Below are 10,761 nucleotides of genomic sequence, written 5' to 3'. Positions count from 1 at the left end.
GAAACAGAGGTGTGACTCCGGTCGATCCTGTGCCGCCTTTGCATGATGCCGCCTTGTGTCTAGTCGAGACAATCTCATTGGCTCTTTCATCCTTTCTTTGCGATATTCTCCACACATAGCCTCAAAGTGATTTTCCCTTCCGCATTTACGACACTGCTGACCAAGTGCTGGACAGACATCTGTGTGCTGGACAGACATCTGTGTGCGGAAAGTCGTATCTGCATCGATAACACTTTCGTGGGCGATCTCTTTACTTGTCTCCACGGCCAGACTCATGGCGCCTGCGCCCTGTGTAATGTTGGCGGGAAGACGGCCTGGATGTCCGCCGTCGATCTCGAGAGTGTCTGCGAGTGCTCTTGGTTTGTACACGATATGCTTGTTCCCGTCTCTCACCATGTCCCGTCTCCATTCTTCTAGCATGTTCCTCTGCTTGATCATGTACCCGGGTAATCTCTTCAATCTCGTCCAGGTTATGACTCTTCCTTAGTAGCCGCCTTCTGAGCGTTTCCGATTGGCAACCTTCAATTATTCGCAATCTTATGGCATCCTCCGTGGAAAACGTATCAAACTCACAGTACCGAGACAGTCGTCGTAGTCTCATTATAAACGTACTCATCAATTCCTCCTTTTCTTGACGGGCTTGGTGAAACATGTATCTTTCATAATCCACATTTCTTTTATGTAAAAACCTTTTATTTAAAGCATCTCGCACCTTGACATATGATCCTGTTTCGGCAGTCGGCAATTCATTGATTAACTTACTGACTTCTTTCTCTACCAGATTACATTATGCAATTAACTTCTCCTCATCATCCGTGACTTTCGATCCCTTCATATAGTCCTCAAAGTCCTCGAACCACTCCTGCCATCTGCGGCCCATGGCCCCTCCAGCTATCAGGGCCAGTGGTTTTGGGGCACGCAAATATGAGACGCCCGCTGTACTTGGTGTGGTCGCCGCTGTACCCGTGACATTTCGGTGCCGTGATGTCAACATTTTGGTTTATTACTTTATCCCTCTATCTTTGCTCGTGTTTCCTTGTCATTCTTTTGTCACTGTCTTTGCCTGGGCTTATGCTTGTTTTCTTGTTTCACCTCTTGCATTTGCATGTGCTGGTTTACTTATTTCACCCTTTGTATTGGCTTGTGCTTGTTTACTAGTTTGTCTCTTGCAGTAGCTTGTTTCCTGATTTTCTTTGCACTTGCTTGTGCTTGTCAAAACTGGGGGCTGCCTGACTTCAAAATGATTCAGAAAAGGGGGTGGTGATGGACAGTGTATCTGAATTAAACAGAACACTCGTACCCAGTCAACAGATCAGGGCTTGATCCATCACTCCTTTTTAGCTCACTGCACCATCCCAGCTCAGAGCCTGGCTACATGCAAATTAGTCTGTCCCTGGCCCAGTGCATCATGGGAACAGGGCAGACCAAACTACCAAGCCAATTCTGTTACCTGAAAGGAAACAAGCTTCAAAATGGCCGCTTCTTGGCCTCGAAAGGGGATTGGTGGGAACAGCCTGACCTCAAGATGGCCGCCATACTCAAAATCTCGTTTCTCACAAGATTTGGGCTCCCTCCAATGCAATTCAGTTACCGACAGGCTTCAGACACTCACCGGGCATGTAAGGTCCACACCGGATGCTGGGGCCTCCGCTCTCCGCCACCTCCACTCGCGCAGGATCTCCTCCCAACAGGTAGGACCGGGGTGAGCTCCCGATGTCGCTACCGCGCCTGCAATTCCTCACGCATCTGGGGTGGGTACCAGATGCCAGCGCTCGGCAGCACCTTCTCAGCTGGGCAGCTTCAGCGCTTGACGCACTTTTCTTGCTGGGGCTTCACGCAACCGGCTGGTCGCAGGGCAGCGTGTATTCACCTCTGGCCGCTTCCCTCTTGGCGGCTGTTCCTGCCAGGCACACGTGTCGCGACGGCGACTTCCTTAGTGTGCTGCATGGGACGGGTCACTCATCTCCAGGGCTGGCAGACTGCACCATCCCACCTCGTCGCCAGCTGTAGCGTTGTGCTACCAAGAAGGACACTGCACAATCTATATTATTAACAAGCTCTTTATTCTAGCTCTGCCCTGTTCCCCGTCCCTACTCTAACCCTTTCCTGTCGCCGCCGCTCCTCTTCCTGTGTCCCCCAAGCTCCACCCACCAACAACTAGACTGCACACAGTATTACAGGCGATTGATTAGTTTGTACGTTGGAAGCAGGTATGTTAAAGTGGTGAAATGTTTATTTCGGCTGAGGGATGACATTGGAGCGTCTGCTTTGAGTGGTGCGAGATGTGAATGTTTGAATGCATGGAAGTTACGAGCATGCATGGGGGAAAATCAAGCATTAAATGGAAATAGGGGATTGTTTGAAGATAGGCAGTGACAGTTGTCGTAGCGGATTGAGCAATATGTATGAGATGCAATGTGAAGAGGGGGGTGTGAGAAATTAATGGTGATGTAGCACGAGGGCACAGTGAGACGTGATAAAATGTAAAGGGTAGATGTTTGTTCAGCGGAATGGAGGGATGTGAGAGTCACCTGGAATGTGTTTGAAAGGAACACCTGTTTATCATGAGAACAGCGGGGGATCATCTACATTGCTTATAAAAGGGTTCACTGCACTAATTAAGGAGGAGTTTAGATGTAATATTGGTATAAGTTAAATCTGATTCATATTGATGACGTAACATGTTAATTTATGGTCTTTATGTTAATGTATCTTTGTTTTATTGTTATTCATAGTGTCCCCTGACGAAGGGCACTTGCTGCCCGAAATGCATTGGGTTTTTAAATAAAAGCTGCTTTTGACGAACTCCTGCATCTGTCGTGTTTTAGCAAGAGGTCTGGACGGGCATAGCTTCAGCATGAGAAATTTGAAAATGGCACAATATCCCACGTGTGGATTTTAGAAAAAGTTTAATGAAAGGAAAGGCAAAAAAAGCATGGTCAAAAAAATGGATTTATAATGGTGAAAAATATGAATTGTTGCTGAACTTTCACGACGTAGCTGTGCATTCGGTCTGGGGCAAGATGATGCCCCATCCCTTCACTTTTGCCAAGAAAACGTGCAAGCATGTTGTGTCCTGTAGGGCCCCAGTGAACAGGTGGGAAGTTCTCCAGATAAAATTTGGGCAAGTTCATGGAGTAAGCAGGGATGCTGTTGTCTACAAACAATTTAGCAATTTATGGCGAACTAGCCACACGCTCCCTCCGGGCAGCTTTCTAGTCGCTTAACGCCATCCTGCCTTATCACTATTTAATGGCCTCAAAACATACGCATAGCGAGCGTGCCGATGGCACGCCAAAGGCAAACCCGTCCGCACCCAAACAGGACCCGGGCCATGACCCCTGGTCCATAAAGGGACCATAGGTTAGGTTATTCTATTAAGCAGCTAACTGTTTGCCGTAATTTACCATTCCCTGACTGCACCCTATTACATACAGAGGACCGGGGTAAAAATGGTCTATGCTGTGGCTTTATTTTAAATTAGCGCCCGGTTAGAATTCTAGTCCATTGACCATTAAACAAAAAGACTTTACCCGGAACAATACCTCCCCAGTTAGTAAGGAATTTCTTTCTTAGCACCAACTGCCGCTCTCTTCCCTAACAAAGCTGACATCTTTGATCTTTTGGTCAGTGAAGCAGTGAACAACCAGACGCCAGGTTTCTTACTTAGACATGGCTGCATGAGCGTTTTGGCCCGGACGTTGCAGCTGCTTTACCGCTTAACTACGTCATAGTCAGGAAAAATAGGGGCTCTAAGATAGGTGGGGGTATCTATATTTTACCTAAATTTGAAGATCTGCCTTTTCAGGAACTATGAGGCAGTGTATTTAAGCAGGTCCTAACCTCTTAAGTTTACCTTCTCTGGGATACAAGTGTACCGCCATCTGGTCCATGGGCTTCATCTTTTTCTGGTTTAATAACTCCTTTTCTTATGAATGCTGCAAGTTTTTCTATTCTGGGTGACCTTAATTTGCACTTGTAAGATCCCACATGTAATACCAGTGCTACTTTTATTTCTGATTTGGCAGTAATTAATATTGAATTGCAGAATTCTGATCCCACTCATGTGGTTGGCCATTTATTGGATCCTATATTTTTCCAGTTTATGCATCATTCACTGCTCTCCAGCCCTTCCTTTATTATGGTCTGATCACTTTGCTATTGGTTTTCGTATGGAGACTTTAGAAAATTATTTTTCTGTTAGCCCAACCTTCAGGAAACCCACAAGAAATTGGAGAAAATTAGATATGGCAGCTTTAAATACGATCTTGTCCTCAAATACTCCCATTCCAAGCAAATGCTGGGTACTCAATCGGGTGCCGTACAAAAGTCGTTCTTAAACGCCATTGATACCAGTCTCCAAGGTAAGCAACCACCATCCCCCGGCGCCCTGGTTCACTGAGAAATTAAAAATGGAGAAAACTAAATGTAAGGTGTTGGAAAGATGGGCTTGAGGAGCTATGCCTCAGATTCCAAATGTGCCTATAAAACGGCCAAAAGAGAATACAATAAGCTCTGTAAATCAACTCATGCAGAATACGTACCCACAACCACCTTCAGTGCTTAGAACTGCTCCAAGACATTATTTTAGCGATCCGCAATTAAGCTATGTACAAATCCATAACAATTTGGCCTTTAAACCAATAATCTTCAACTGGTTCTGTTCCTCGTTCTGTTTGGCGCAGGGAAACCGTTTTTGGGTAGCTGGTGCGCCTTATAAATTAAGAACAATACACTTGCAAGACTGAAAAGAGACCCTCACTAAAACAGAATCATAGCCCTATGTAGCTTGAAGCATGTTGTGTCCTGTAGGGCCCCAGTGAACAGGTGGCAAGTTTTCTAGATAAAACGTTGGAAAGTTCATGGAGTAAGCAGGGATCCTGTTGTCTACCGGCAATCTAACAATTGATGGCAAACTAGCCATGAGCAACCAGTTTCTAGGTTTCAGGAACACCAAATCCCTCAACCTTCTTGGATATGATGCAACCACTGCCACCACTTTGGTGAAGACAAAGTGCATATTTTGAGTCCAAACTAGAGGACTGGGAAATGGTTGTGGTGGAAGCTACCACAAACCACAGGCAGGTCCTGTGTGACAGCAAGATGAGTTTGTGGAAATGTATCCTGTGAAATTATGAGACCTCATCAAGCACCATAAGAACTTAAACTCAGGACATAATGTTGACCTTTTCCTTATAAAGTTATGGTCCTCATGTCTAGGATCTGATGAAGACCACAGTCCTTCAAAACTAGAGTTGCATCCCTGCCCACTTAGCCATGGACGAACTGACATGTGTACACTGCCTGATGTCACTAGAAGTGACATCACACAAGCTTTAACTTGGTGACATGACAAGAACTGACATCTGCCCTTTGACCAACCCCTACTGTCTCAAGTGGCAGCATTGCAAGGCTTTTGACCTGATTACACAGGAAGTAACATGTAACCTTTGGATCCCATGAAATCAAAGGAAGCAACATTGCTTGACCTTTAGATTGGTGCCATCACAGGAAGTGATGTATCTATCTTTGTTACTTACATCACACAGAGGCTGGAAAAGGTCTACAGATACAAAAGTACCCTATAAACAGACACTTCAAATCCTAATGAAAAGGCTGCTACTTACAAAACAGTGGAACACGGGTGTTACTTTTACCCTTAATACTGCACAATATAGCAATGGAAATTTAGTCAAACATAACTATCTCACACCAAGAAAGAACATCTTCACTACCACTTTACAAGACAGTATATCACTTTAGCTCCTGATGTCACTACCTGACAACATTGCAGAGTAATTTTATGTAAGGGCAAAAACCCAGGCAGGCTTTGGGAACAAAAGCTGGCTAAATCGAGAATGAGAATCGAGAATAGGGCTGTGTGTCGTGTGACACGACACACAGCCCTATTCTCCATAATCAGAGAATATTATTGAAGAAAAGAATCCTTTTTTATATTTTATGAAGTTTTTTATATATTCTGAAAACAGTCATATATATCTTATAATTGATGATTTACACAATAAAACGATTGTATCATATGTATACATTCATCTTTTATATTTATATTAAAGAGTATCTCTTTTGATATCATTTCAGTCCATTGCAGTAATCATTTTTATCACTCTGTGTATTTTAATATTGTTTCTCGATTTAGCCAGCTTTTGTTCCCAAAGCCTGCCTGGGTTTTTGCCCTTACATAAAATTGTTGTCCCTGACCCAGGAGTCTTATCCACATCAGGGGGTCCTTGATACCTACAAAACATTGCAGAGTAATACATCACTTTAGTCCATGAAGTCACAAGACAAAGCAAATCACATGACTTGGACCATGACAGCTGGCCAAGGACATCATGTTAGACCATGATGCCACCAGTACACAAATTACATTCAAGCTGCTCTGTATCACCCACAAAGCGATACATAGCACATTACCTCTCCATCAGGAATAAAATCACCAAATAGAATCAACAAAGGAACCTCAGTCAGAGTGGCACCTTGCCTCAAAATCCCACCGTACAAGAAAATAAACCCAGGAGGCACATCCTCCTCTGTTCAAGCAGCTTTCCTATGGAACTCTTTACCCCAAACATAAGATACACGGATAACCACCAGAGCTTCAGAAGACTACAAGACTGGTCTCTTCCCCACTATCAATCAGGGGGTTTAAATAGCGCTACTCAAACTTAAATGTACAGCATATCACTCTGTATATAAGCATTTATTTGGACTATAGATGTTTAACTATATATGTTTATTGTTTAGTAAGAACATGTAGTACTGTTTTTAAAGATATTCATTAGTTCTGCTTAAACAATTTACATATTAAATTGTTTAACATGAGACTGCATAAGTGAATCTTTTCATGACAACCATCTACTATTGAATTACAAAACATAAAAAACAAATAAAATGAATTTAACCCCTTTGGTGCGGCCACGATTCTGCACCGGTGCGGCAGAATCGCGAGTGGGCGGGTTCATGGCGGCCCTAGCCGTCATCAGCACACTAGCACCGTAATGCATGACAGCTGGGGGCCGTCATCAGCACCTAAGGGACTAAAGTACAAAAAACCTTGTCAGTTTATTAACCCGTTTGCTACTTCGAACGTTCCGTGGCAGTGCAGAGCTTTCTATTAAGCAGGAAGGGCCGCGTCAGCCAACAGACGTGTGCATCACTACAGGGGTAGTGCCCGGACGGCCATTGACCAACATAAGCAACTAACTGGTTAAATAGAACTTTGATCTACATATACAACCTTCCTTAAGTGTATATAGATCACAAAAAAATGTGCCAAAGCCCAGTTCCAGGAATCTCAAATGCATTTATTCAGAAAACAGCATGCTCTCATGGTGTTATCCTTGCGCGTTTGAGCTACATGTCCCACAAAGACCAGAAGATGTGAATTCCCTTTTTGCCAAATGCGATGTATTTTCCAAATAAAACATGATCGTATTTTCTGTGCAATTTGTAAAAATAAAGTTCTTACAGAAAACCGAATCACTTGCATTTTCCACTACTTGGCAGTCAGTTATTCCGAAGCACAACGCTGTTGAAATAATTTCAAAATGTTGCTGTGTCCCAGAAAAGAAAGGTTCGCCTCTTGTATCCCTTGCTCACCTCAGACTTGAGTAACCAGGTAAATCCTTTAACAGGCATCAAAGCAAGTGAGTCATGCTCCCCCTGTCAAATCCCCAAAGACCTCTGAGCAAAGAAAGCCCCCAACCATGCAGGTCGGCCTCTGGCAACAGGCTCTGAGCAGCCGGTCAATTAAGCGCACAAGAAAACATGCTGAAGCCCAAATACATTTATTCAGAAAACTGCATGTTCTCATGGCGTTATCCTTACGCGTTTCAGCTCCTCAATGAGCCTTCTTCACAGGTGAGGCAGCTTTGTCAAAGTGACTACATGCTTCGTTAAAAACCATGCCCCCACATGACTTGTACTTAAAGCATACATATCCCACAATACACAGAAGACGTAAATTCCTTCTTTGCCAAATGAGATGTATTTTTCAAATAAAACATGAACGTATGTGCAATTTATGAAAGGAAAATGCTACATACCAGTATGCATCTGGTCTTGGCATGTAGAGCTGCAGAATCACATACTTATGCACACTCGCTATTTTGCTGCACCCAAAAAGGCTCTTCCTCCAGCAGAGACAGCCCGCCCACAAAACAAGTCTTACAAGAGGAGCTTGTGGCTACCCGACGGGACTTTAACACAGTATTATTCCAGGAACACAAATAGAACTTGCGATCCTCGCTGACCTTATGGGACGACTGCGCCATGGTGTGAACGCCGTATGAACCAGGGCGGTGGAGGAGCAGAATCAAGACAGTTTCCCCCTTGCCCATCCTCAAATGTTTCTTCCCTTTTCTGATTTGACTTTTCTCCATACCCTTGACTCCCCCTCCCCCACTTAATGGAACTCTGCTTTTTTTCCTGGTCTAGACCCGAGATAATCTACTATGTGTATATAGAGATACCTCTAATCACTAGTATATGCAGTAGATCTTGGTACTCTACCATTCCTATGTGACTTGGAGTATATCCATTTGTATCTTCCTTGTGTGACTTTACATCTTGTACATTTGTAATTTTTCTGTTTGTATCTTTTATGTAACACATGTAATCCTAAGGCCTTTTGTTTTGCAACAGGTTCTTATGTAAAGCGCTCCGACACCTTCGGGTAATGTTTGAGCTATATAAATTTGCATTAAATAAAAAAATGTAATTGATCGCCATCTTGTGGTGGGCTCTGATGTTTGCACTTAGCCTAAGAAGTATTCTGTAGTCACGGATAGGTGAGTACTCCTTAGGACGATGGTGTGCATGGGCATCAACTCCATCTTTAGATAGTTTCACCATGAAGGGAAATTATGGCGTTTGTAAGAAACAGAAACTATGTCCATGAGTAATGTATCTAAGTAAGATAATTCTGGAACAGAGAGAGGTATCAGGGGGGTGGGGGGGGCGTATGAGATTCTGCAGCTCTACATACCAAGAGCAGATGCATACTGGTAAGTAGCATTTTCCGTTCGCGGCATATGAGCTGCAGAATATATACTTGTGCATATACTGTATAGCAGTGCTCTCCCCTAGCCGTGGTCACCTATCTGTTCGGGGTCTGGAAAAGTGTTTAAAGACCAGCCTGGCCCACAGAAGCTTGTTTTGCTTGCACATCTACACTATCTTGTTTAGTGATTGTGTGTTGTAGATCATGTTGCTGCTTTACAAATGTAATCTAAGGGAATGTTCCCTCTAGAACTCCATGGAAGCCCCCATTTTGCATGTTGAATGCACTCTAGGGGGAATTGTAAATGCATTTTGCCTTCTGGTAGCATATTTGAATACATTTGACTATCCATCTGGCAATTCCAGCTTGGGAGATGGACTTTCCTCTATGAGGTGGAGAAAAAGCTAAAAAAGTTGGTTTGCGTTTCTAATGGGTTTAGTTCTGTCAATGTAATAAAGTATAGCTCTTTTGACATCAAGTGTGAAGAGCTCAAATCAGAGATTACTTTGGGAAGGAATTTCAGATATATTCCAAGCACCACCTTGTTTTGATGTCTTTGTATGAAAGGTTCTTGTACGGTTAGAGCCTGGATGTCACTTACTCTCCAAAGTGAGGTGATTGCGACAAGGAAAGCTACTTTCCATGTAGCAAACTGTAGTTCGCATTTGTGCAGAGGTTCAAATGGAGGACCCATGAGCCAGGTAAGGACAATGTTTAAATTCCATACTGGAGAGGGTGGGGTTCTGGGAGGAATTATCCTTTTAAGGCCTTCCATAAAAGCTTTGATAGCAGGTACCCTAAACCATGACAAATGTCTTTTGTAGGTAACCAGCAATTGCAGCAAGATGTAGTCTTACGGATACATGCGCCAGATTACATCTTTGTAGCTACAGTAAAAAGCCAATAATATTTTGAATCGAAGCATCTAGTGGGTCAATTTTGTTGTTGTTGCAGTAAATGAAGTCTTTTCCACTTGGCTGCATAGCAAGCTCTTTTAATAATGTTCATACAGTTCGGAACTAGATTGCTAGGTTCAGTTGAGCTGGATCTGGATGCCATCTCTCCATGGTTGTGCAAGAAGCTTTGGAGAGTGTTGTAGCTTTTGGTGTGGGACTACTGAGAGTTCTAGGAGTGTTGTGAACCATGGTTGCCGGGCCCATGTTGGAGCAACCAGAATCATCTTGAGACGGTTAGAGTTTGCGCACTACTAATGGAATGAGCGGGAAAAGCATACACAAATCTGACCAGTTCATCCAGATTGCATTGCCCTTGGACAATGGGTGTGGATACCTGGTGGCGAAGGTTGGGCATTTTGCGTGTGTAGAGAGCAGATATGACTGGGTGGCCCCACATGTAGAAAAATGGATGGAGAACTTGTGGATGAAGTTCCCATTTGTGGATGTGGTGTGTCTGCCGACTGAGAAGATCCACGATCAGATTGTGTACTCCTGGAAGATGTGCTGATAGAAGGTATATCTTTTGTGGGATTGCCCATCGCCTTATGCTGTGCGCTAGTTGAGAAAGCTGTGCAGAATGTTCCTCCTTGTTTTTGTATACAATACATTGCTGTCATTGTCGATGCAGATAAGGACAGTTTTGTTGATGAGATTCCAGATTTTAATGCTAGAAAGATTACCAGTAATTCCAGGCTATTGGTATGGAGCCTTTTTTGTTGAGGGGTCCACCTGCCCATAATTGTATGGTTTAAGAGATTAGCTCCCCAGCCAGTGAGCGATGCT

The sequence above is a fragment of the Lissotriton vulgaris genome, chromosome 12 (assembly GCF_964263255.1).
Source record: "Lissotriton vulgaris chromosome 12, aLisVul1.2, whole genome shotgun sequence".
In the NCBI taxonomy this organism is placed as follows: Eukaryota; Metazoa; Chordata; class Amphibia; order Caudata; family Salamandridae; genus Lissotriton; species Lissotriton vulgaris.
Note: the sequence above shows the minus strand (reverse complement) of the source record.